Source organism: Gobius niger, assembly GCF_951799975.1.
Source record: "Gobius niger genome assembly, chromosome: 2".
Taxonomy (NCBI): domain Eukaryota; kingdom Metazoa; phylum Chordata; class Actinopteri; order Gobiiformes; family Gobiidae; genus Gobius; species Gobius niger.
This window is the reverse complement of record NC_136853.1, coordinates 8,469,485-8,495,681: the sequence shown is the minus strand read 5'-3', so window position 1 is coordinate 8,495,681 and position 26,197 is coordinate 8,469,485. Positions and strand designations below refer to the sequence as shown.

At 40.5% G+C, this 26,197-nt stretch overlaps 1 protein-coding gene across 2 annotated transcripts in view; it reads right to left on the bottom strand.

Annotated features, from left to right (window-relative positions):
• The window catches only part of LOC306982942 (protein PHTF2), a 99,652-nt gene extending 77,830 nt beyond the window's left edge, over window positions 1-21,822 (bottom strand). For both annotated transcript variants that reach the window (XM_079582593.1, XM_079582594.1), the window contains exons 1-2: window positions 21,799-21,822; window positions 10,384-10,449 (exon numbers count right to left, since the gene is read on the bottom strand). The gene's annotated coding sequence lies outside the window, so the exon portion shown is untranslated. The remainder of the gene's footprint in view (window positions 1-10,383; window positions 10,450-21,798) is intronic.
• Between the last annotated feature and the right edge of the window lie 4,375 nt (window positions 21,823-26,197).

Here is a 26,197-nt window from a genome sequence, read left to right as displayed (position 1 = left end):
TTTTCTATGAGCAGGCACACACATATGCCTGTTCAGCATTATTTTTCTTAAGCAAATGCAATGTTTTGAGACGGCAAAGAGGTCAGAAAATCCATTACTGATCAGATGAACTGTTTTGTTCTTAATCGCGCCACAGTTGCATAAACTTACAGCAGGCAGATCCAACACAACATGAAGAGGGGTAGTTTGTCTAATAAGGGCTCTGAGGAGTGTAACCGAGCCAAACTCCCTGTTCCTCTCGGCAGCCTGCTCTATATTTCATGACAGGACTAGATTACACTGGTCTGCGCACGTGTGTGAGGTTAGAGATCTGCAGGGATCTCACAATTACAATTGAGAATCCAGGAGTCGATTACAGAGAGAAACGAACAACGTCGCTATATTAACCTTTACAATTGCTTGTTCTATTAGGCGTTTATATCATAACTGTTTGTAAATGTACAACTGTTTGTGTGTTTTTTCATAATGGAGATGTCGTCCAACATATCCAATAAACTTATTTATCACATACAAATAAAGTCAAGTCTAAGTCGGGTCCATATGGATTTTTATTCACAGCAGAGTTCAGTAGAAGCGAAAAAACGTAGCCAGGGGCGGACTGGGACTGAAAAATGGCCCTGGACTCTGACCAGCCGGCCGTAAATTAGCATATATGCAGCACTTCCACAAAGACATAAAGACCTCTTACCACCCGCTTTAACCAAGTCCATTTTCTCCGGTTTGGCTTTACCCAAACTGAAAAGCTTCCCAACTGGAGAGCTACAGTGTAGAGCCCCATTCGAAAGCTAAGACCCACAAAAGTCACTTTTTGTCACATTGTCGCCATGTTTTTATCACATTTTTGTTGCATTTTCATTACTTTTTTTCATTGCTTTGTTGTGTTTTCATCTCTTTTGTGGTGTTTTTCTCTTCATGTTTTTGTTGGTTTTCTATGGCTTTTTTCTATGCTTTGTTGCGTTTTTGTCACACTTTTGTCACTTTTTTGTTTTGTTTCTATTTTGTTACATTTTTGTTGCTTTTCCTGCACATTTTAGCGTTTTCATCCTCGTTTACTCGCTATTTAGATGCTTTTCTTTTAAGCTTATAGATTTGGGTAAAGCTCGGTTGAGGGCTAAGTTTGAGGTAAGGGAGACAAATGAGAGGCCAGACCGGTGGCCCTAGAGCCAGTGGCCCTTCTGTGCTCTTCAGACAGTCCAACTCTGGTCATAGCTAGTGCTAGCTAGCATTAGCAATAGCACGATGCTAACATGTAGCGTCATGTTAGCATTCTCCGTTGTTTTATACATTTATGGGTTGTCCCCTTGTCTATGTATCTTTATTTAATAGAAAACTATATTCATAATTCAGCATTTGTTAAAGTAGTTTTTGAATAATTAGAGAAAGTTTAGATTTTTCTCCAAATAGTTTTTCCCCCTTAACTGTTTTCAAACATGACCATATATGGGCGATTCCAGAGATGCCGTTTGTATATGAATGAGCCTTTAGAGCGGCTTTCTGGTCCAATCAGGAGGAGCGATACTTGATTGATAAGTTTAAAATTTCACTCACACTCTCACTTTAGGAGATGTATTTTTGTGAAAAGTGGGGGCTCTGTTCTGCTTGCCAGTAAATAAAACATGACTCAGAGTGACATCCCAGAGACGAGTGCGGGGGATTCTGAGCTTGTGACCAGAGCTGGGGGGGGATCATGTTTTCAATCACAGGGCTATCCCCCGCTGATATTAGGTTACAACATTACATACAACACCTATAGACGGTTCATCCTATAGCAACGCATGGGCGCGCTCAGTAATAGCCCGCACAACATAGTAGAGTCAACTACTACTGGTCATACATAATTTCCGACAGTGTTTCGGGTTTTTAAATTAAAAAATACAGTGGAATGGTGTCAGACAGTTCTACATAAACCAGACTATTCTCTCAAAGAGCTCCGGGCAGTGTAGGATTTGTGACTTGACACAACTACTGTTTTTAGGCAGCACAACATCTTCCCCAAACAACACAGTATTGCTGGGTTGCAGGTGACATCACAGCGTTCTAAAGGCCTATACTATTATATAGAGGAAAAATTATTTTGGTTTTGAGGACATTTTTGATCTTGTACAGAGAGATCATGGACCCAGTGACTGATATTAATGATATATTTTTTAATTCATATATTTTCTTTCTAGCTACTGTTATGGCATTTTAGTATTAGTATTTAGTTAGTTAGATAGGTGACCACACCAGATAGGTGGCGTCCTGTCTTGGGTCCCCTGCTGGGCCTTTGACTAAACCAGGTAGAGAGACCGGCCTTTCCTGGACCCCAGACGAGGCCCTCGCACCTTTAGACAAAGGTCCCAAATGGCCCATCTCCCCAACAGCAAAAGATCTCCTGCCTCCAAACGCCACCATGATTTCATTACCATGCAAAGTGCCTTTTGGTGGCTGCATTAACATCTCCAACTGTATTACCATTTCTCTGTGTTTCTGGGCTTCCCTTTGTTGTGTATGACCCCTGTCCTGCTGCTCTGTCTGTGGTGCCCACCTTATAAAAGAGGAGGCCAAAGCTGAGCAGGTAGAGCTTAAACATAACTCAGCGTTATGGGTAACTTCTCCGCGATGCATTGTGTAATAAACTTCACATGTTGACTAGACAAACTTCTCTTAAGCTTTATTAAGTAAGAAAATCCACAACACTACGACTTGTGAAAGTGTAATGCTGTCAATAGGAAAAACTGTCTCCTCCCCCCACTGGGTCTGATGACATCATCATATTCTAAAGGTGACCTCACAGTGTTCTACAGGCCTATACTATTATATAGAGGAAAAAATATTTTGTTTTTGAGGAAATTTTTGGTCTTGTACAGAGAGATCTTGGACCCAGTGACTGATATTAAAGATCATTTTTTAAATTCATATATTTTCTTTTTAGCTATGACTTGTGAAAGTGTAATGTTATTAATAGGAAAAACTGGCTCTTGCCCCCCGCTGGGTCCTATGACATCATCACATTCTAGAACCTGCAACCCAGCAATAGGTAGCGTTCACGATATAGAATCTGATGTCATAATGTCAGATGGAGGGCAGGGCCAATGCAATTCTATGGGAGAAATAGAGTTTTTGGAAGAAATCTCCAAAACGAAAAATGACAAATGTTTTTCCTCTTCAGTATTTGATCGTGATTGGATTCACAAACCTGTGAGATTATCTTTATGTCTGAAAGTCCTTTCTTTTGGACAACATCACACTCATGTTTTCGCACATTGTCACAACCTTTTGATGTTTTTCAGAGAAAATAATTGGACATTAGTTCATATGTGCTGACAGAGGAGACAATGAACTTTGTGACAGTTTTTGTTTCATGTGGATTCCTCCAGTCATGACTGAGATATGAGCCAAAAAACAAAGACATAAAAATATGCATTTTGTCAGTTACCACAGTTACCATAGTTACCGTCAGTTGACCTCCACCTCAATGTTAAACTATAGGCTCTTTAGAATGTTGTGATGTCACGTGAACGCTACCTATAGGCAGCGTTCACGATTTAGAATGTGATGTATGGGAGAAATGCAGTTTTTGGAAGAAATCTCCAAAACAAAAAATTACAAATGATTTCCTCATCAGTATTTGATCGTGATTGATTCACAAACCTGTGATATTATTTTTATGTCTGAAAGTCCTTTCTATTGGACAACATCACAGTCATGTTTTCGCATATTGTCACCACTTTTTGACGTTTTTCAGAGAAAAAAATTGGATTTTAGTTCATATGTGCCGACAGAGGAGATGGTGAACTTTGTGACAGTTTTTGTTTCATGTGGATTCCTCCAGTAATGACTGTGAGATATGAGCCAAAAAACAAAGACATAAAAATATGCATTTTGTCAGTTACCACAGTTACCATAGTTACCGTCAGCTGCTCCACCTCAATGTTAAACTATAGGCTCTTTAGAATGTTATGATGTCACGTGAATTCCGTCTGACTCCTGGAAGTGTATAAAATGTGCACCTCTAAGCGCAATCACAAAATCAACCAACCTACCTATACATGCGTCTCCAATGACATCACGCATAGTTCTGGCAGCCATTTTGAATACCGAAGTAGAATAATCCAGTACTACAACATGTGACAATATCTCTACTCAGGATGAAAATGAAAGACAACTGATCGATAGTGGCATTTTGTGTACTCGTAATCATTGCTCAAGAAGATAACAGTTAAACGTGCGTCTCTGGGGCCGTGTTTTATGCGATATAACCAGTAAATGTGGCACAGACGTAGCAGCTCTGTCTGTCGAGCTACAGCAGGATTTACTAAAGATCTGTTTCACTCTGAAGACTATATTAACACATCAAAGAGGGAAAAAAGAAAACCTTTTTCTGTGATTTTTACAGTTTGTCATGTCAACAGAGTATCAGTTTGAGTCAGCATTTAAGCTGCTCAAGACGTCAGCATGCTACCGGTTAGCAACTGTCATCAATCAACTGTCTATGGTTTCAACACGATAAACACATGTGTGGCTCACATCAATGACACTGAGGAAATACTACAGTAACAGCTCTGACCTCTGACCTCTGTCACATGTTGTATCCAAGGCCAGATGTTTGGAGTGTGGTTCAGGGCTTTCTCTTGGAGAGGTCAGAGCTGAGCTGTTGAATCTAAATGCTAACCAGTAGCAAGCTAACATCTTGAGCACCTTAAACACCGGTTTCTTCACATACATGTGCGTCTCTGGGGACGTGTTTTTACTGTTTTCTTCTTGAGCAATGACTACGAGTACATAAAATGCCACTGTCAATCAGTTGCCTTTCATTTTAGTAGAGTAGAGATATCGTTACATGTTGTTGTACTGCATAATTCTACTTCGGTATACAAAATGGCTGCCATAACAACAAGGTCACATGACTGAAAAGCATGTATAGTCCAGACCCCCACTAACATGTTCTGAAATGTAGTTTATAAATCAGTAGTTATAGTTCTTCCAGTATTTCAGTCTTCTTCCAAATCCTTTTATTGGATGACTGAATTGTACCCCATGCTGTTGTTGTGTGTGTTGAGTGATCACATGAAAATGGCTGTTAGGCCAGTGGGTTTATGTTTCTCAAAATTGTGCAGGCCTCGTTCTAATTTGCAAAGTGTGACTTCTAAGAACAACCAGCTTTGGAAGAGGAGCCGTCTCATGACACATAAGTGACTTGTAACAACAGAGTTCATTGTCTCAGTCTCCGAACAGAATTTGTTTTTTTATGCTTGAACCAAATGCACCTAAAGGCCCCATGGGAGAAAAGAATGACACCACTGCCTAATGTCTGCATAATTTCAAGGTGCAGTTGTGCAGAGGGTTTTTTGTGAGCTAGAAATGAGTTTGTCCCACTGCTAACGGTTTTGATTTGCTTAATTTCAACTTCTTAGTCGTTAGTTCTTAGTAATGTTTTAATGAACCTATGGATATTTAAAGCAGAACTAAGCAACTCTTGCCCCTAGAGGCCATAAACGCTGCTGCAGGTGTCGTAGCATGTTTTTTACTCATTAATTGTCTGTGAGAGTGAATACTACGCTGACAGAAAAGACAAAGGGACAGAGGGATATTGTTCATCAAATTACACAATGGAGATTTATTTTTCTCACTCAAACTTGGCTGTAAATACTGAGTTAGCCCGTAGTTAGCTTTGCCCACTAGCCTGTTAGCTTCTTCTTCGTGATTCCATTAGTGTGTATTGGGGCCTCTGATCTGGAGGCAGCGAAGTTGCAATTGTGGTTTTCTGGCCAGAGACACCAGGGGGAGATGAAAGACCCTCCAATCATCCCAACACTTGCATTACCCACAGAGGGACTACGGAGAGGATTTATTAAGGTAAACATGTTACTTAGTACTGCTTTAACTTGTTTCAAGGCGTGGCCGGGTCGTCATTGTTCAGGTGCTCGTCATATAATTAGAATATCAGGAAAAAGTGCATTTACTTCTGTTATTCAACTTAAACTGTGAAACTTCTATATGATATAGACTCATTACATGCAAAGTGAGATATGTAGCCTTTATACCATGGTCTGGGTGAATACTCGATTCTGATTGGCTGGAAGGTGTCCATTAAAAAGTGCCCGGCACCTAGCCCGGCATCATTTAAATAACAGTTAAGTCACGTTCTATATCACTCCACTGCAGCTGTTTCCATAGAAACGATAAACAACTGAGCTGGAACTACTTTCAGGTAAAACTGACTAAAAAGTGAAATAACTCAAGAGAACTCAACAAAAAAATATGCAAACAGGGCCCAATGAACAGTTTCAGTTGGCGGGACCATGGTATAAGCGGGATAATGCACTCCGAGAAATAACTGGACGACGGGGGGCGGACACCTCGTCGTGCATTATCCCTTACTTATTTGTTATCATTTTGACTATTATGGCTCAGCCTGTAAAAACAAATCAAAAATTTCAAAAAATTTGAATATTTAAAAAATGGACTGTAAGCCATAATCATCAAAATTATAACAAAGGCCTGAGATATGTTACTTTGCATGTAATGAGTCTATATCATATATTAGTTTCTCATTTTAAGTTGACTAATAGAATATCATGGAAAATGTGCATTTACTTCTAATTACATAACGAGCACCGATAAATGAGGATATGTTCAAAGTCAAATAAAGAATCATAATAAACATTTCTGACTGCTTATGACATCATTCTGTTTAAAGTACCTAAAGGGTGAGAAAGTCATCGTGACATTTTCTTTCCTCATTTGCCGGTAATTTACAAGAAATGAGAATGAGCATATTAAGCATATCTTTTGCAGCTAGTACTTCTATAGTTTATCATATAATATGTTTAATTTCTACATGAGTTATGACACTTAAGACTAATCTTTATTTTGATGCATAAAATATATTGTGTTTTGTTTATTTAATTCTTTGTAACTTATTTTTCTAAACACATTCTCTCATTTTCTTTGGAAATAATACGACTTTCATATTTTATGTTTTGTTTTTCATGTCACTAGTGAAATAAATCAATCTGTTCCTCAGGACTCACTGTGCACAATTAACAGTTTCAGCGTGTTCTTTTTTACTCTTACTCGAGTACATATTTTGGCTTTTCCACTTCTGCTGAGAAGACGCTTGGCGAGGGCTGGGTGATATTGCACAAAACGCACTTCATATTTCCGCACGCTCAGCTCTCTCACATTTCTGTTTCAGTTCTATTTTTAAGGCCAAAAAACCACATGCAAACAGAACACAGAGACTTCTTGTTGGGTTTATAAGAAACCTCAGCGGAAACACCAAACGAACGCTTTCATCAGTCGTTTCAATCATCACAGCAGGTGCAGAATCATAACTAAACAAAACATAAACCCTCACGGTGACACATAATGTAAGTCCTGTTTCAGTACTCTGAAGGCCTGTGTCAAACTCGGAGCACATGGCTACTTAATATATACGGAAACCTTAGCACTACGGATTTTACATTTCGATCCTTATAAAGGCCGTTACAAATCGAAAAGACAAAAGCAAAGCCAGCAGTTCTCTTGAATAGCCAATTTGGACATTTGTATGAAATGTCCAAAAAGGAGTCAGGAGAAGCTTAACTTATTTAACTCCATTCAAAACATATTTAATAACATAAACTTCCTGTTCCTACATAGAGTTTCTCCAAACTCAAAAGAAAACAGATAAATAGTAATGATAACAAGGCAAACTCATTTTTGAAAAATGAAAATTACAACACACACACACGAGACGAATCACTTAGAACAGTGTTTTTCAACCACTGTGCCGTGGCACACTAATGTGCCGTGAGATATTGTCTGGTGTGCCTTGGGAAATTATCCAATTTCACCTAGTTGTTTTTTTTAAAACAAATGCATTATTATCCACAAATAATGTACCGTTTTCAAGTTTCTGTGCTGTCTAGTGATCAGCAGAGTAACCATATAATACTCTTTCATATCAGGTAGTTAATTTCTTTGAGACAAGAGAATTAGTGATGCATTGAGCCATTGTTACTAGCGAGACTATATGGTGTTCCTATTCAAGACACTTTGATGACTATAGGCTACAGAGTTACATTTTTTTACATTTTCTGCTGGTGGTGTGCCTCGTGATATTTTCAATGAAAAAAATGTGCCTTGGCTCAAAAAAGGTTGAAAAACACTGACTTCGAATCGATGAGTTTTGTCGTCTCATATTTAAATGTTTTTATATTTGTTTTAGATCTGAGCTTAAATCGTTCCATAATTTGGCACCATAGTTGATATGGTAGTTGTTCATAGTTGATTTTTGACCTTTTGTATTATACAGTGTTCCCTCGCTATAACGTGGTCCACCTTTCGCCGTCTCGTTCTTTCTGGGATTTATTTTTAGTACAATTTAGCAGCTTTTTTTACAGCGTATTGTGTTCTGCGTCCTGATCTCTGGCTGCAGAGGATCTCTGTGTCCCTTTAACACATCAGCGCAGAGTCACAGCAGCTCAGGCCGGGCATGAGCAGGTCCGACTCTGCGTTTACTTTCTTTGAACTTTTTTGTCTTAGTTTGAACAATCGCACAACGGAGACGAGAGCGGCTCCCGATGTTTCCAGGGAGAACCCATGAGAACTAGTGACAAAAGTGTATAAAGTGTGTGGTGAGGAGTTTTACAACCTTAAAACATATATAATACATAATAATTGTAAAAAAGAAAGCAGGCTACTTCGCAGATTTCATTTATTGCGGGTTATTTTTAAGAATGTAACCCCCGCGATAATCGACTCTAAAGTCTCCTCAGTCGGTGTATAAGGTGCTGTTGCCACTAGCACTAGCAGTGTTAGCATTAGCTGTGCTAGCACTAGCCGTGTTAGCATTAGCGAACGTGCATTGCAATTAGCCTATTTATTCATAACGGATTCAAGGTTATGTCTGTCCTACAGAGATGGTCTGGCCGTACAACTACCCAATAGGATTTTAATAAGTGATCAGGTGACTATGGACTAGGGATGTCACGGTAACCGGTGTAGCGGTAAACCCCGGTAAAAATTTTGACGGTGAAAATTACCGTCTTGTTTTGTGTTTTTATTATTATCTCGGTGAATAACCGCACCCGCGGTGTAGGCACGTTGAGCCTCACCAGCCACCGTCTCATCTGCTGCAGTTTCCGCGCATGCGCACTTTGTTGTTTGCAACCCAAACAAAACTTTCTCGAAGCTGGAATCATGTCCGACACGACAGCGCGCAGGATCTATCAGCTTCAGAGTTCAGTTTGCGGAGCGTGCAGGAAAAACTGTCTCCAAATGCAGCAATACTTCGAACCTCTTGACTCTCCTGCGTGACCGTCTCCCACAGCTCTATAGCAGTAAGTTAACGTTAGCGTTTTAGCTGAAATGCTGATGTGGGACTTTGGGTTGAAGGAGAATGTAACGAGTCGCCTCATATTGCAGCTGCAGCGCCACCGCCAGTACATAAGCCATGTCGCGGATACCTCCGCAAGATGGCACAATGCGTTACGGGGCTCCCGGTAGCAGATTGCAATAGATTCACTCTCGCCGCAGTTTTATGAATTTAAAAATGATGGTATTTTCCCAAATCTGCAAAGCGAAAGCTCACTGGAAGGACAACAACAATTTTCCTGATATAGACGGTTTATCTTCGTTTCTGACGCTATAAATAGTACATGTAATACCTCGAAACATCAACAACACATCGTTATAGTTCCTTTACTTTGATGTGAAAAGGCTTTGTCTGTATTTTTTTATGTAACAAGCACTGTTAAACGTTTTTGAAACGATTTCAGTTTGTGTAGGACGATCAATGCTTTCTGAACATATTAACACACATTTTAAAAAAAATACCGCGATAATACCGAAAACCGTGATAATTTTGGTCACAATAACCGTGAGGTAAAATTTTCATACCGTGACAGCCCTACTATGGACCAATCCAGTTTTTTGCTTCCAATACCGATATCAATACTGGAGGTTTGAGTATCTGCCGATATTCGATAGTAACCTAAAAGTGGATTTCTCAAAGTGAAAAAGTGAATGGTCCCTTTTCTCTAGTGTGAGGTCAATACAGTCTAATCTTTTCTTGCAAACAAGCTGTTAAAGATCAATAATCAGTTATATCTATTAAGTAAACTCTACTGGAAGAACATTAAACAAGGATTGCTGTACTTTTCTACACTAACTATCCTCTGGTATATTGAGCCTACATTGGCAGCTCACATAAATTGATCATTCAACACATGGCCGCTCCAGCAGTGTTTTTTTTAGGTGATCCAATCATAGCTTCTGTCCCAGCCTTGATTAGATGTCAAAAATACAATTACGGAGGTTGATGACTTGAAAATAATAAACTCATTAAACACCCAGCCCTCATTAAACCTCCTCAGAGTCGTTTCTTCACTCCCCTCCTCCCACGGTCGGACATACCTCTGTTCAGGGCGGCGTGGTTCACCAGAGAATCTTCTTCAGCCAAATTAGGTCTGGACTCTGGGCCTGGAAATTTGGAAAACAAAAGAGGAGGAGACGGTCAAGGTCGAGTCGAAACCACAACACGATGATTTGGAATTCAAAGCAAAGAGAGGCAGAGCGGGAGAGACGGCATCGTGTCGGTGTTTTCTGGAGACTTAGACCTGATGTGTACCTGTCTGGTCTTTGTGCGTGCCCTTCAGTCACAAGGAATACACTGGGAAAGGCCAAATACTAACAACATCTTTGGTCTTTCCCAGTGTATTCCTATAGCTCCAAACGGGGTGATGTTAGAACAAACCAAGCTTTTCCACGGGCACAAAGACCAGACAGGTACACATCAACTCGTCTAAGCTCAGGTAAGAACATATCTCAGTATGGAAAAACAGTGGCCTGTTCCTTTAAGGTTGAAAAGTGCATTAACACAAAATGTAACAAAGTGCAGGATAAAAATGCTTCCAAACACAAGTAAGTATTGCAATACTTGATAAAGCATACTTGATATTGCAGCAAAAAATATTGCAATTCGATCCGTTATTTTGTCCCATACTTTATTTTTCAATTTATTTATCAGGTTCCACTCCCAGCGCTATTAAAAATGGCGTACGGAAGATGCCTCCTTAAACCCGTGGTTATGTCATGTGCATCGCTGGGATCTGGATTAAGTGGTGCTTTACTGTGGGCCACGATCGGGGAGTTTGGCCCTGATTTAAAAAAAATGTTTTTACCTTTATTTAGGGCTGTGCAATTAAGCGAAATTCGATTACAATTTTTATTACTACACTAAACGATTACAAAATTAGCATAATAGATTTTTTTTTGCAAAGCAGACTTGCTTTTAAGGACGCTGGGATTATTTTCCCTTCTCATTTCAGGTGCCATGGCTCATGCTTTTGCCTGACAGAAAAACAAACTGCGCTGTGTGATGATGTCATCAGGCCGCGCTGCTCAGTTTACTTGTGCAGGTGTGAGGGCTGGCCAGCAGGGGACAGGTGTGAAGCAGAGACCTCTCCTTAATCGAGGCAAACATGGAGGACGCACCTCCAGGGGGCGTCAAGATGTCCCTTCATTGTGAACCGGAGCTACAGCAGCTCTGGGACTTTTACAAAGACACACATCAGTGTTTCTTTATCTAAACATCCAGGATTATACGTGGCGACAAGAAAGGTTATTTCAGAGGCTGAATCTGCGCTGGGAATGTGTTTGGGCATCGAGGATGCCTGTTGTAGCATTACCACCGGAGAAAGCTAATGCTAAGCTAAACCTTGGGTCCTCACGTGAAAACAAGAAATATGCACACATAAAGTCAATAAAGAACAATGATCACACACTGAGCTGGGCTGATGTTGTAGTTTGTTACTCACATCATCTACAATGAGCTCCGGGAGAAAACCATAGCTTGTTAGCTCAGTTAGCTCGCATTGAGCTCCGGTTTTCTCCCATGACAACAAGCATTAATAACGTCAATGAATCCATAACGACATAGAGCAGGCTTTATGACGATCATACACTGAGCCGGGCTTCACGCATTTGTGGTTTATTGCAGACTTTTAATCAACAATGAGCTGTAGCAGGTATTTTTCAGGCAACAGCTACTTCCAAGATGCTACGAACGCACTCTGAGCTGACGCGCGGCCAGAGCCTCTGACGCTCGGTGACATTTGTGACAAGCGTCTGACTTCAATAAGCACAAGCGTCCAACAACGGGCGTGAAGCGCGTTTTTGACGCCCAAAACGTGTTTGGTGTGGACGGAGCATAAGAATGTCTTTTTCAAGGGAGTCCTGGAGATCACTTCGATGTCTGCCCAGTAATGTGAATTTATTACTGTGCGGACATCGAAGTACTCCCAAGGTGTTATTATGCCTTAGAATATAGTTCCCCATTAATCTACTTAGAAAATCGACTTGTTACTCATGTAATGTAGGGGAAACGTGGAAGAGCTTGGTCACTTCTAATTTCACCCCCGTTTGGCCCCATAGAGGAGAGGAGGAGAGGCTAAAAGCTAACAACATCTTTGGTCTTTTTGCATGACTGAGCGCACACACAAAGACCAGACAGGTACACATCAACTCGTAAGGTAGCTCAGGCAAGCTCAGGTAAGAACATATCTCAGCATGGAAAAAATGGTGGCCTGTTCCTTTAAGTCATCTATAAGCCCTGTTCAACAAACATCAGCGGGTTATGTTGGCATCCATAAAGAGATTGGGGGTGGGGGGGTGGGCTCCTGTATCCCTTCATGTGCCCTTTCTGCTCAAATACAAAACACAACAACCTCCTAATACACTGCGTTCCAAATTATTATGCAAATGACAAGATTTTCTTAATTGTCAACTCAAATGAGAGTTAGCATAATTTTCAAGTCTTTAACTGGTAGAGGATCATTTAAATGTGGTGGAAAAAATTTCCTAGTGATAACAGTATTTTTTTCAAAAATAAATATAGTAAAAACCTCAAAATCCACTGTTCCAAATTATTATGCAACTCATCGTTTCAATACATTTTAAAGCTTGTAATTAACTGAAAATGGTCATTTGTTGAATTTGTAGCATTAGGAGGTCATATTTACTGAAATCAGAAGCTATTTCAATCAAAAAAATATTAACAGGTCAAGTTATATTTTACCAAAGGAGCCCTTGTGTGATAGCTTCAAAATTCTTAAATCCATTAAACTTGTGAGTTTTTGGACAGTTTGGACACTCCCAGAGCTGCCGTTTGGATGAAAACTGCCTCCCACCCTCATAGAAGTTTTTTTTGTTGAGGCTCCAAAGGTTCTCAATAGGGTTGAAGTCAGGGGAGGAGAAGTCCACATCATGAGTTTCTCTCCTTTTATGCCCATAGCAGCCAGTGATGCAGAGGTATTCTTTACAGTATGACATGGTGCGTTGTCATGCATGAAGAGGATTTTGTTTCAAAGGTCATTTTCACACCTTCAGGGAGCCTAAAAGGGCCTAAAGGGGTTGACCAGCTCTCTCCCTTATGATTTTGGTCCAAATCATGACTCCGACACCTCCTTGTTGATGTCGCAGCCTTGTTGGGACATTGCGGCCATTCACCAACTATCCACTACTCCATTGATCTGACCATCCAGGGTTACACGGCACTCATCAGTGAACAAAACTGTTTGAAAATGAGTCCTCATGTATTTCTGAGCCCGTTGCAGCCGTTTCTGTTCATGAACATTCAATTAACAGTTTAGGGGAGGCCCGGATAGAAGGTTTATGGACAACTGCAGCCTCTGGAGGGTCCTACACCTTGATGTTCGGGAGACTCCAGAGGCACCAGCAGCTTCAAATACCTGTATGCTGCTTTGTAGCATTTGTTCTCTTAATCTGATGTGTTTGTCTGGCAGCAACCGTCCATATTGTGCCTTTATGCACAAACCGGAGTGTGCTCTGAATCATCCACAAATCTCTTATCAGTACGATGATTATGCTTAATCTTTAATGAAATATCGAAGGTTTTCATACCTAGACCAAGGTATTCAACTATTTCACGCTATTCATCAGCAGAAAGACCCTTTTTCTTTCCCATATTGCTTGAAAATGATGATCTGGATAACAAAGTGGAACACCCTTTTCAGCAGTTTTTCCCTTAACTGGGCTCAACCTGAACACGAATTATCCCAGGTCTCTGAGATTCATGTCAGTGATTCATAGAGCCCCGAGACAGGATACCATCCATGATTTTCATTATTATTGTTTTTTTTTTTTCACCTTTTTGACACAAAAATCCAATTTGCATAATAATTTGGAACGCAGTGTAGAGCCTGGCATGTGCTTGAACGGGACTGTCACTGCTGTCCACCACACGAACAATATGACCAGCGACAGTGATGACGATGATGTAACTCTAATGCAGCCGATGATGTAACGCTCTCTGCAGTCGCTGCCTAAAGTCACAGAGGGGGGGGGGAACGATTCACGACAGGAATAGCAGACTGGCGGGGACATTAGAGAGCGCAGTAAACAGGGAGTCTGTCAAAACCACTGCAGTCGTTACGAGGCCGTATGTCTTGCGCAATAAGCAGGTTACAACCACAGCGATGCTAAAGATAGAACTCTTTCTTCGAGACAATGGGGAGAAAGTTGCAGGCGGGAGGTCGAGTCGACACGGAGCAGAAGCTGTTCCTGCCTGGTTTAATGTGGATGCCGTTAAAGTGTCACAGCCTATACGCCAGAGTAACGCTTCATTTGAAAGCTAAGACCCACAAAACTCATCTAAACGGATCTATTTCCTCACGTTGTTGCCGTGTTTCCGTTACATTCTTCCTCACTTTTCTGTTGCTCTTTTGCGGCTTTTATCACTGCACTTTCATCCCTTTTTTGTCACTTTTTCATCGCTCTTTTGTCGCATTTTCATCCTCGATCTCGTCTCCATTTTGTTGCTATTTTGACACTTTTTCAAGAAGCTTTTAGATTTGGGTAAAGCCGAACTGGGGGAAATGGGCTCGGTTCAGGTGGGGGGTTAGGTTAACCAAATCTAAAAGCTTCTTAGAAAAAGTGTCAAAACTAGGGCCTGACCGATATGGATTTTTGGGGTCCGATATGAAGGGGGTTGGCAAATAGCCGATATATTGGCTGATAGTTTAAGAAATTTAATTTGATTAAGTCTGAACTAAGTCTTTATCTTTCAAACAATCTATAGTTAAACATTTATTACTATATTAAAAGGTTTAAAATCATAAAAATATCTCAAATAAAGAAAAAAACGGGGGGAGATTGTGACTGGCCGATGCCGATATGCACCACTGATATAATTGGCTAATATTTTTAAGAATGTCTTTCGCTGTTGACATCATCAGTGACATCATCTGGAGGCAGGACGTGATCAAGAGAAACAAAATTAAGCCAAAAGTGCAAAAATACAACTAAAAAATGTGGTCCTGTTGTGGCTTCAGGTGCCAGAACAAGAGGAATGACATTTGAGACGATAAAATAAGGTTTATGTGATATTTCCAACAACAGTTAAGACATTTGACAACATGACAACAGCTACAATGTAAATATTTTTTGTTTGTTAACTTTATTGTCCCCGTAGGGAAATTTGTTCTCTGCATTTAACCCATCCTTCGATGCCGCTGGGGCAACCCGTAAGGAGCAGTGGTCGACGGCCGTGCCGCGCCCGGGGACCCATCTCCATGATGTGGAGCCAGGCTGATGGTCAGAATCATCTGGCTGGAGGATTCACCTATTGCACATGTTTTTAGTGGTAGGGGAAACCGGAGTACCCGGAGGAAACCTACGCAGACACGGGGAGAACATGCAAACTCCACACAGAAAGGCCCCGTCCTTGGTGGGAGTCGAACCCGGGACCTTCTAGCTGTGAAGCGGAGGCGCTAACCGCTGCGCTACCGTGCCGCCCATTAAATATATAGGACTCCCGCCTCCAGCTGAGCCCAGAATGTTTACAAACAATTAAAGGGTCAATACGTTTGTTAAGTGGTGACATCACGACTTCCTCTTAAAAACAACCATCAATATTTCTGAAACTCGAGGTACTGAACCTACTTATTTCTCAGACTTAGCCAAAAATGCTGCACCTACTGCTAAAAAAGTATTATTTACTAAAGTCGCTACTTCCGGGGTTAGCGTAGCTGCTGCGCTGTTAGCATTTCTCTCCGCTAACCCGGATGTACCGACTTTGGTAAATAATACTTTTATAGCAGTAGGTTCAGCATTTTTGGCTAATAAGTATAAATAAGTAATAATAAAGTATAATAAATAATAAATAAGTATGTTCAGTAACTCCCCGTTGAGTTTCAGAAATATTGATTGTGATAAAGAGTTTTTTGTTTCTCGCACATCTCGGGACCCAGATGTAGAGCTGTGACGTCACCACTTAACAAACGTATAGATAGGAATCTAGCTTCCCGCCTCCAGCTGAGCCCGGAATGTTTACAAACAATTAAAGGGATAATCCTGTGTATTAAGCTTCTTAACGTGTCAGTGTTGAACTGTGACAGCAGGGGGCGCTGTATATATATGTTTAGTAGGTGGGCTACTTCAAAGGGAGATTGTTTGAAAGACAAAAATCAGTAAATTCCAAAACAAAAAATGGTAAGTCTCTATAGATACAGACGGCATCTCGTCATAGAAGGGGGCGTGGCTTCGCCGAGTGGGAAAATAAAATCTTTAGAGAAACATAATTTTCCACTCTTTTCAGCCATTTTCTGGTGAAATATGAACTTATTTATCACATAAATAAAGTGTAAATCGGGCCAAAATGGATATGTTCAGTGGAAGCGAAAAAACGGCAGTTGTAGCTCGCGCTAGCTAACCGTTAGCATTAGCCCGATGCTAACATGTAGCATAAAGTTAGCATTCTCCGTTATTTATGTATTTATGGGCTGTTGAACCACTTTGCTCCTCTCCATGTCTTTGTATCCTTATTTAGTAGAAAACTATATTCATAATTCAGCATTTGTTAAAGTAGTTTTCGAATAATTAAAGAAAGTTAAGATTTTTCTCCAAATTGTTTTCCCCCTTAACTGTTTTCAAACATGACCATATATGGGCAAATCCAGAGATGCCGTCTGTATCTATTTCTTATGGTTCCGAAATTATAAACAAAAGTCTACACGTAAAATAGTTGAACAAACTGGTGACCAATATTCACTGCGAAATGTCTCCGCTCCCGTGAGGCAGAGCAAGTTGTGGGAGAGCTCATTTTAAAGCCCAGCCTGAGTCCTTTCCAGGGCCGATAAAAGGCAGATATCAGCTATCGGCCGATATGGAAAAGGCCCGAATATCGGCCCGGTAAATCGGTCAGGCCCTGGTTAAAACAGTGCCAAAAACGAGACGTAAATGAGGATAAAAACGCAGCAAAAAAAACCCATCAAAAGACGAAGCAAAACTGTCGACAAAAACGTGATGACAAAGCACAAAAAATACGAGAATCAAAATCTTGGTTAAATTTTGTGGGTCTTAGCTTTTAAATAAGGCATTACACTGGAGTATAGACTGTAAACTCCAGACGAGAAGCTTTTAGATTTGGGTTGGTTAAATTCCAATCATTTTCAATGGTCGCAAATCAGACGAGTTGCAATTATTTACGCTCCTAAAACAACTACACCGTTTACAACACGCTAACCCTGTAGTTATGACCTAATGCAATCTAATAGAGCGTTGTCTTTTTTGGCTGCAGTTCTTGCTCTTCCCGTCGATGCCGTTTTTCCGGATGCTGCTTATTCACAGGGATTTACAAACAAACCTGAAAAGAAACCATTACTTCCTTCAAATCTATTCTTGCTGGCGTTTTTGTTTGAATAAGGTGGATGATTTGTAATGCCATAATTACCAAACAAGAGAACTGTTTTCACTGTGGTGTTTTCACTCACAGGCCGTATGGCTCGCGGACATTGCCCTGAGGAAGGCCTGATTTTAATCCAGTCAGTAAAATAAAGACTATTCCTGCCCTTTTTCAGGGATTTTTCACCTACAATGAAATTTCTTTGTACTTTTTGTGATACATACTAGGGCTGAACGATTTTGCCAAAAATCAATATTGCGATTTTTTTCAATCAATATTGCGATTTCGATTTTATTGCGATTTTCCGCTATTAACTTTTTGGTGCAATACAATTAAATATTTACAACTGATTTAATAAAGTATTACTTACTCTGAAGTCCTTTATAATCACATGGAATATAATTCCAAATAGTCCACACAGTCATTTAGCCTACATCATTTCCAATAGCACAGAGCGGACGTCGGCGGCGTCTCTCGCCACTACATTCACTTTTATGGGCCACCATCAGCTGCATGGGCCTAAATCGCGTGCCTCTGCGATTTTGAAATCGCGTTGTGTAATATCGCGATAAAATCGCAAATTCGATAAATCGTTCAGCCCTAAGACATACATTTCCCAAGATTTGACTTTAAAGGGATATTTCAGGATTGTTGACATAGGGCCTCATTTCCTAGTTATCCAGAGTGTTGCTGATTTCTGGAGATATTTTTTTTGTAATTCATGCAGTTCTTCTGTTTGAAGAGTTTCGTGGCGCTAGGCTACTACAAGGCTAGCGCATTTCTATGGTATCAGCTAGCCTGCATAAAACCGGTGTGACCCGCTCCACAGTGCACCTGAGGCAAATCACTTATAACACCAGACTAACCATATAAATGTCTGTGTCCATGGAATAATGTTTGGAATATAACTGACCTTGCATCACATGAATGATCGCATTTTGAGGGACTATTTTCTAGCAGATCACTCCGCCGCTGCGTAGCACGAAGCTGATGCTGCTCAAATATAAGTTATTTTAAATGCAAAATGGTTAAAATTATTCTATGGCACAGACATTTGTATGATTAGTCTAGTGTTATAAGTGATTTGCCTAAGGTGCACTGTGGAGCGGGTCAGACGGTTTTAAATGCAGGCTAGCTGATACCATGGAAATGCACTAGCCTTGCATTAGACTAGCGCCACGAAACTCTTCAAATATAAAAACTGCATGAACTACAAAAAAAATATCTCCAGAAATCAGCAACATGAGGCCCTATGTCAAAAATCCTGAAATATCCCTTTAAAACTAGTCTGAAATGTCATCAAACTAGTAAAATAAACTTGGTCAGAACAGGGGAAAAGTGGTAAAGAAACTGCAAATGCTTGAAGCCAAATACTTTTTGGAGTGTATTATTTTAAATCTGTCAGAACATCCCACTTGCTCATATTTAATGTAACGTACTGGCATTTGCAGAAAATGGTTCTTTACTTTGGGCTACACTGGTGAGGTTCGGCCCTTGGTATTTTGGTGATGATAAAACACAAACTTGCCGACCCCTGCAGTACAGGAAAACCTGCAGAGTGAGCAGGACCCATTAAAACAAGATGGCTGCACAATCCACATCCACACTGATCACTGGTCTTTTATCAGACTGAGACCTAAGCATTTTTGGGGCTATATCGTAGCCTAAAAAAGACTAAACAAAGGAAAACTTAAAGGCCCCTATACCTAATGTTCCTGATTATTTGCAATGATGGAGGAAGCCACAGAATAAAAATGTTTGTAGTTTAAACTCACTCCTGTCTTTCCCCATTTGCAGGGTCACTTTTCGCTGTCACTTTCACAGAGATGCGTGAAAAATGCTAGAAGACGACGAAAGTTCATGGAATGCTTTAAAACAGATGCACAGTGTTCTGGGGGGTCAGAGGTTAAGTTTAGACAAAATTTGAAATTTGTTGATTGAATATTTTAATGTTTTCTCACTTCATGCAGCCGACTGACAATGTGAGGAAAATATCAGGAGTATCGTGACTTTATCAAATCAAATACATAAGACGTTTTTAACATGTGATTACTGTGGCGTGAATATAATAATACTGCAGTGAGCTGGCTGAGAAGTTTGTGCTGGTAAAAAGAAGGAACGAAGGACTAAGAACAAAACTGATTATGATTCACCTCTAAACTCCAAGTGCATTTTCTCCAGTTCATCTTTACTCAAATGTAAAGGCTTCTTGAAGAAAGTGTCCAAATGTGACGATAAAGTGACGAAGATGTGTGAGAAAAACGCAACGAAACAGCAACAGAAAAGCGACAAAAAAATCGATGAAAATGTGACAAAATGTGACAAAAACTCGACAAGAAAGCAAATGGAAAAAAATGTTGGATAGTGGCAAAGACGCGACTGTTTAGATTAGTTCTGTAGGCCTTAGCTTTCAAATAAGGCATTACCCTGGTGGTGACTTTTCGAACTGAAGAGAATCTTGGTCAAGTGAATTTTCTCCAGTTCAGCCTTCCTCCAATCTAAAAGGTCAAATAGATACAGACGGCATCTTGTCATAGAAGGGAGCGTGGCCTCACCGAGGGGGAAATAGAATATTTTTTTTCTTTTTAGCCATTTTCTGGTGAAATATAAACTCATTTATCACATACATATAAAGTCAAGTCTAAATCAGGTCCATATGGATGTTTATTCACAGTGGATTGTTCAGTAGAACTGAAAAAAACAGCAGTCGTAGCTAGCGCTAGCTAGCATTAGCACGATGCTAACATGTAGCACCATGTTAGCATTCTCCATTATTTATGTATTTATGAGCTGTTGAACCACTTTGCTCCTCCCCATGTCTTTGTATCTTTATTTAGTAGAAAACTATATTCATAATCCAGCATTTGTTAAAGTAGTTTTTGAATAATTAAAGAAAGTTTACATTTTTCTCCAAATTGTTTTCCCCCTTAACCGTTTTCAAAAATGACCATATATGGGCGATTCCAGAGATGCCGTCTGTGTCCATCCTATAGGCCAGTGTAACACCTCATTTGAAAGCTAAGACCTACAAAACACATTCAAATTGATCTTTGTCCTTGCATTTTTGTCACATTATTGTCACTTTTTCGACCTTTCTTTTCATGGCTTTGTTGCCACTTTCCTGTTACTCCTTTGTGACATTTTTGTTGCTTTTTCATCACATTTGTGTCACTTTCCTGCTGCATTTTCATCCTTGTTTTCATCTCATTTTTGCTCTTAGATTTGGGTAAGGCCAAGCTGGAGAAAATGAACTCGGTTCAGGTGGGGGTGAAGACGTTAAACAACAAATACTGCATAATAAAAGTCATAATGATGGAGAGAAACAAAATTATTCAATGATACAACTCTCGGTTATGAGTCTATTTAGAATCAGCCAAACACCTTGTCAGCCGTTGGTTAACCTGTTAACTCCCACCTGGACGGATCTCATTATCTCCAGTTTGGCTTTACCCTAATCAAAAAGCTTCTTGGGAAAAAACACCAAAATAGCCACACAAAAATAAGAAGAAAGCAACGATGGAAACGCAACCAAAATGTGACAAAAATTCAACAAAAATGTGACAAAAATTAAACAAAAATGTGACAAAAATTCAACATAAATGTGACACAAAAAAAACGTACAAAAGGTGACACAACACAGCAACAACGCGAGGAAAAAGATCAGTTTTGTGGGTCTTAGCTTTCAAATGAGGTGTTCACAGCCAAAAGAGGACAGAATGCATTTGGTTTAGGCGGGTGGTAAGAGGTTAACGTTACCCCAGTAGTTTCTGTTCCAGTGTGTAATGTGTTAGTTTATTACGAGTACGAGTGTTAAACCTACATTATAAGTTGAGTGTAGATTGTGCTCATCTGTAGGAAACTCGCGTTAACCGTGCTTTTGTCGGTCCGTAGCTCCGGTTGCCAGATTAAGTTCGTGACTCGGTTGTTAAGTCAGTGCTAGGTTATGTTGGAGGTTTATCCTGAGGCTAAAACAATCACAGACCCCTGCGCACACAAATAACACAAGCTACATGAAGCTAAGAGCTAACCCGGTGGCACACACAGCACAAAAGATCACACAGCTGTCTTCTGTTGTTGCCCAAACGAACCCGCTGCAGAAACACTTCATGTGGGCAGAAAGATCTCACCTTCGTCCGATCCGACAGCTGCAGGAGGTGAGAGTTTTCCTTCTGAGGCTGTGTTTTTAAAATGTCTCCGGCAGAGGCATGTGGTGGTCACGGAGAGATGCCGATGATCTGCGCGTCGATGTTTGATTTCAGGCACATTAGCCCGTGTGTTTCTGTCGCACTGGGAAAATACCACCGTAATGCAGGGTGTAGATGCGCACGGAAATATTCTACAGCAAATACGGCAAAATCATCATATCAAATCTGATTATACTTTATACTTATACTTTCTGATTACTTTTTTTCATTGCTTTGTTGTGTTTTCGTCTCTTTTGTGGTGTTTGTTGCTGCGTTTTTTTTCACGCTTTTGTCACTTTTTTGTTTTGTTTCTGTTTTGTTACATTTTGGTTGCTTTTCCTGCACATATTAGCTCCGTTTTCATCCTCGTTTTCGTCGCTATTTAGAGACTTTTCTTTAAGCTTATAGATTTGGGTAAAGCTCGGTTGAGGCTAAGTTTGAGGTAAGGGAGAAAATTGAGAGCCCAGACCGGTGGCCCTAGAGCCAGTGGCCCTTCTGTGCTCTTCCAGAATTGACATATGGCCAATCCACCCCTGTATATTGTCCCAGGGGCGGATCTAGAAAAAAAATTACGGGTTGGCAAGTAGGGTCAGGGATAATTTCTGGGGTGGCAACACATATTTTTCACTGTCGAATGTGAATAGCGGGGTATGTCAGTTAAAATAGTAGCATGGTCTAGATACAGACGGCATCTCTGGATTCAACCATATATGGCAATGTTTGAAAACAGTTGAAGTGCATATGACAGGATCAGACTGTTTTTAATGCAGGCTAGCTGATACCATACAAATGCACTAGCCTTGCATTAGCCTAGCGCCACGGAGCTCTTCAAACAGAAGAACTGCATGAATTACAAAAAATATCTCCAGAAATCAGCAACACTCTGGATAACTGGGGCCCTATGTCAATAATCCTGAAATATCCCTTTAATGTTACTGGAGGGCTCTTTACAACGATGAAGAGGGGAAACGTGCTGTCCACCTACCGAGGACTGCGAAGACTCCATGCGATAATCTGAACAAAACTCCAAAAACACGAGGCGGAGCCGCATAAACACAGCTACACAATGGAGAACAGAGGCCACCACAGAGTCATAAAAAGTCCTGAACAGACGCCCGAGCACTCGAGTATCCAGGTTATTAATTGGGGAACAGAAATGGCTCAAAAACTTTCCAACAGCGGTTGTATCTGGTAATGTGGCTTTTAAATCTTTGTAGCTCCAACAAAATTGTAGTAACCTTAAAGGGATATTTCAGGATTGTTGACATAGGGCCTAATTTCGTAGTTATCCAGAGTGTTGCTGGTACCTGGAGATATTTTTTTGTAATTCATGCTGTGACGAAGGACTTGATGCATGCATATCTTGTACCTTGATCGACAGTTCGCGTGGCCAATCACGGTTTGCAACTGCAGGTGTAGTAGCAAGTTACGATTTTTTAACTTATTAATTGTCTTGGAGAGTAAATACTACGCTGACAGGAATGGCGAAGGAAGAGAGGGTTACTGTGCATCCAATTATACAACGGAGGTATATTTTTTTCACTCAAACTTTGCTGTAAATACTGTTTAAAGTGACGTTAGCCCGCAGTTAGCTTTGCCCGCTAGCATGTTAGCTTCTTCTTCGTGATTTCATTAGTGTGTATTGCTTGCTCCGGACCGGTGGCAGTCAAGTTGCAAACATGGTTTTCTGGTCAGAGACACCAGGGGGAGATGAAAGACCCTCCAATCATCCCATAAACACTTGTATTACCCCCACAGGGACTACAGGGAGGGTTTATTAAGGTGAACACGTTACTTAGTACTGCTTTAATATTAAAACCGTAAGTATTGGTGATAAAGCAAGAGCACACCCCCCGCAAGTTAGTCATATACTTGTTTAATATTGTGTATAATTGTGCATGCTGGAAAATACATTGCTATGGGCCAATTTAGCCCTCTGATCACAATGCTAGGGCTATCAGCTAACCAGGCTAAGGCGAGTGCTAACAGCCTTGCGGCCCGTCTATAGCAGCCTGTCTATAGTCTATATTAGCACATGATGAAGCTACTCTCGCTTGTTTGATTGTTAAATTTGTGTTTATATTTGACCTTAGAATTTATACATATATTTATCTGTGCTACAGAACCACACACAAATAGGACACTCTTGTAAATAGTTAATAAAGAAGACAAACTCTGAATCATCTCCACCTTGCATTCTTGCCGATGCCCCCTGCCGGTCACAACATAATAAAAACAGTCAAATTAGCTCTCCCCAAAACACATGCAGTTCTTTTGTTTGAAGAGTTTTGTGGCGCTAGGCTAGTGCAAGGCTAGCACATTTCTATGGTATCAGCTAGCCTGCATTAAAAACAGTCTGACCCGCTCCACAGAGCACCTGAGGCAAATCACTTATAACACCAGAGATATACGTAAATGTCTGTGTCCATCGAGTAATTTTTGGAATATAACTGACCTTGCGTCACATGAATGATCGCATTTTGAGGGACTATTTTCTAGCAGATCACTCCGCCGCTGCGTAGCTTATACCAGTGTTTTTCAACCACTGTGCCGGGGCACACTAGTGTGCCGTGAGATATGGTCTGGTGTGCCTTGGGAAGTTATCCAATATCATCTAGTTGGTCCAAAAAAAAAACTGTTTTGAAAATAAATAAATTATCCGCAAATAATGTGCCGTTGTGGAGTCTCAGTGCTGTCTAGTGATCAGCAGAGTAACCATGTAATATTCTTCCATATCAGTAATGGCAGCAGGAAACCAATTTCTTTGAGACAAGAGAATTATTCATGCATGAATGTGACAGGTGGCGGTGACTGTGGCACTGTGGCGAGCCAGACTATACGGTGGTCCGATTCAGCACTTTGATCAGAATGACTTTATATTGAGAACATAGGCTATAGAGTTACATTTTTTTACATTTTATGCTGGTGGTGTGCCTCGGGATTTTTTTGATGGAGAAAATGTGCCATGGCTCAAAAAAGGTTGAAAAACACTGGCTTATACAACCACGAAGCTGATGCTGCTCAAATATAAGGTATTTTAAAGGAATAGGCCACCGTTTTTACATACTAAGATATGTTCTTACCTAACCTTAGACGAGTTAATATATACCCGTCTGGTCTTTGTCCGTGCGCTCTGTCACGCAAACGGAGCACATACGCAGCCTCTCCCACATGTCATATAGCTCCAAAAAAGCTCACGATAGAAGCTACCAAGCTCTTCCACGTGTTCCCTATTTAAATAAAGTTACGTGAAGTGTTTTCATGCGAAGTATAGTTACACAGAAATGTAACATGTCGATTTTATAAGCAGATAAAAAGAGGTACTATAAAAAGAGGCGTAATGATACAGGAGCACAACGTCCGCGCAGTAACTCCTAAAGACTTCCCCCCGCTCACTTCCGTCAATAGAAGCTGCGTGACTTGTAGAGAGCCTTTTACAACAAGTAGAAAATATATTTTGGGAAAGTGCTCTCGCATTCCTACCTCATGGTAGAGGTCCTGAGTCCTGTGTCGTAGTCCGGGGTGAGTTGGAAATCTGTGAAACATTACTACACTATATACTTTCTGCTTGTTATCACAGCCCGGCACGATGCACGTAAAAGGCATTGTTCACAAGTTATCGTGCTAAAACTTGACGCTTCTTCAACTGTTCTCTGCTAGCTCTCTACATGTCACGCAGCTTCTATTGACGGAAGTAAGCGGGGAAGTCTTTAGGAGTTACTGCGCGGACGTTGTGCTCCTGTATCATTACGCCTCACAATATAGTGCCCCTTTTTATCTGCTTATAAAATCGACATGCTACATTTCTGTGTAAAAATACTTGAAAACACTTCACGTAACTTTATTTAAATAGGGAACACGTGGAAGAGCTTGGTAGCTTCTATCGTGAGCTTTTTTGGAGCTATATGACATGTGGGAGAGGCTGCGTATGTGCTCCGTTTGCGTGACAGAGCGCACGGACAAAGACCAGACAGGGATATATTAACTCGACTACGGTTAGGTAAGAACATATCTCAGTATGTAAAAACGGTGGCCTATTCCTTTAAATGCAAAATGGTTAAAATTATTCTATCGACACAGACATTTATATGGTTAGTCTGGTGTTATAAGTGATTTGCCTCAGGTGCACTGTGGAGCGGGTCAGACTGTTTTTAATGCAGGCTAGCTGATACCATAGAAATGCACTAGCCTAGCGCCACAAAACTCTTCAAACAGAAGAACTGCATGAATTACAAAAAACAATATCTCCAGAAATCACTAACACTCTGGATAACTAGGAAATGAGGCCCTATGTCAAAAATCCTGAAATATCCCTTTAATACAGCTCGCTAAACAATGGTTG